The sequence below is a fragment of the Bison bison genome, unplaced genomic scaffold (genome assembly GCF_000754665.1).
Source record: "Bison bison bison isolate TAMUID 2011002044 unplaced genomic scaffold, Bison_UMD1.0 scf7180017864506, whole genome shotgun sequence".
NCBI lineage: Eukaryota > Metazoa > Chordata > Mammalia > Artiodactyla > Bovidae > Bison > Bison bison.
Genome location: NW_011495063.1, coordinates 2527945 through 2530321, shown reverse-complemented (window position 1 = coordinate 2530321; position 2377 = coordinate 2527945).

Genomic DNA, 2377 nt, shown 5'->3' with positions numbered 1-2377 from the left:
TGTCTCTTTGAACCTCACTTTTCTGGCTGTAAAATGGGGACTGAAATAATGGAGCCACCTGGGAGAAATCAGCTGGGTTGTGCCAGAAGACGTAGCTGGGCCCTTATGGACGCCCAGTACATGTGGGCAGTGCTGGCCCTCAAACTTGATGTCAGCTCTACCGCGTATAGATGTCTTTTGTCCACTTCCCACATGGCTCCTTGATGTCACAGGTCATAGACTTAGCTTTAGGGCCTATCGCCCCCAGACACGGAGTAGTTACCCCAAGGACTCAGCCCTCTGCCCCATCCCGCACACCCCCTGCTCCCCAGAAGGACCTCAGGACAGAGCTTCCTGACTCTGCGGCCTGCTGACAGCCTCAGGGCCCATGCTTGGAGGCGGCCTTGCCAGAGAGTCCACACGCAGACCTCATGTCCACACGCTCCATCCCGTCTTTCATTTCCCACTTTATGCCTTCCTTCCTTTCTCCTTTTCTCCTTCTCTGTCTTTTTTTTAATGTTTATTTAGAACCTGGATCGCTTGCGTTGGAAGGCAGATTCTTACCACTGGGCCACCAGGGAAGCCCCGTTTCTCCCTCCCTCTTGCTGCCTCTTCTCCACGTCACCCCTCGGCTTGAATCTGCAGAGCAATGTGTGTGTGAGAGGAGCAGGGCGGGCATGGAAGGAACACCCATGATCTCCCATCTCTGGCCCATCATCTGGCCCTGCTCCAGGGAGGCGCTCGTGGGTTACCCTGAGTGAGAAGAGGCTCTTTTACCCTATTTGTCTTTCCTTCCTGGTCCTGCCAGTTCCGTCCCTCATAGGCCCTGGAGTAGGGGTCTTGTCAAGGGTCTTCTGCAAGTAGAACATTTCTGGGTAATGGATCCAGGGTTTTACAGACTCCATCAATCCTGCCTCAAGTGAGAGTTTCTGTCCTTCTCTCAGAGCGAAGGCATCTTTTCCCGCAGCGCAGTAGGAAGCCAGGCATCGTGGGGTTGTGGACACGCAAATGATGTCAGTAAGGGCGCAGGGGCCATCGTGGGACTTTTCCTCTCCTTTCCCCCGTCACAGCACCAGCACTCCAGTCTCCCTGGGCAGCAGAGTCCCAGGGCAGCCGCAGTTGCCAAGGCGCTACAGCCGTGGCGGGACCCCTCTTCCTCCTGCATCTTCTGTATCTGCTCCACAGTCCTCAGCCCCAGTGGAAGCAGCTTCAGATTTATATGGTGCTATTTACTGGCCCTCTGCCAATTAGTGACACTTTGAAATTCCCTTATATGACGCACTGCTGCTCTGACAATAAACAAGTCATTAGGCGGGTCGGAGGGCAGCTTCCAGCTGGATTTGATTCATTGTTTCTGCACTGGCTCAAGAGGCTCATTAAGATGCAGGGTCCTGAGCCCAAGGCTCAGGAAACCCCTAAAGCTGGAGGCAGATGGGGCTCCTGCAGGCCCAGGTGCTGGTAGGTCACCGTGTCATCTGCTTTCCCCCCTGATCCCTCATGGGGCTCATCCCCACTGCTGGAGGCGATACTAACTTCCAGCCCAGCCTCCACCCCACCCCCAAATTTCCTAAGACACAGACATGGGACCAAGGCCTCCCAGGCAGTGGACTTGAGGAACAGGAGGGTACAGTGCAAGGAGGCTGGAGAGCGGGGAGAGGTTTAAGTGTTGGAGGAAAGCCAGGCCACTCCGAGGGGTGATTTGGGATGGGGAATATCCGTGGGACACTTGAATGAGAGCCTGGCTGTTCACTCTAGCTTATGTTCTTACCTTGCAGCTTCAAAGGCTTCAAAGGACCTGACAAAGGTCTTGGAGATCACCCAGGCCGATTCCCCTGCCTCTGTTTTGCAGATGCAGAATCTAACACCTCAGAAAAGTGCAGTGACTTTTCCAAGTCCACTGGGCTCAGAAGTACCTGAGATCAGACTAGAATGAGGTCTAACTCTTGATCCAAACTGCTACCTGCACGGCCTCCTATGAAAGAACCAATGGCTTGGAAGAGAACAATGAGGTGTCCTAGGAAGAAGCAAGCAAGGGCCAGTGCTTGCATCTGCATCCCTCCTCCCGTGATCACCCTGCATGCCCCCGGCTTACGGGATTCTGCATAGAGGGAGGGGTCATGTGTGGGTACCTAAGGGTTTTGTCTGTTTCTGCAGATAAATAAGGAGGCTGGGACAGAACGCTGTGCTAGGCACTAGGAGGGACAGAGATGAAGCAGGCAGGCTTTTCAAGAAGTACTTGGTCTGTTTGCAAAAATTCATGACTTAGAATACAAACCACAATAAAAAAAAAGTTACCAGTAGGTAAACACAGAGCTTAAAATCTGAGCAGTAAGTTCCACCAATTGAGTCATGATAATGTTGCCTAGGGAGTTACTAGATCAGATGCAATCTGAGGTGT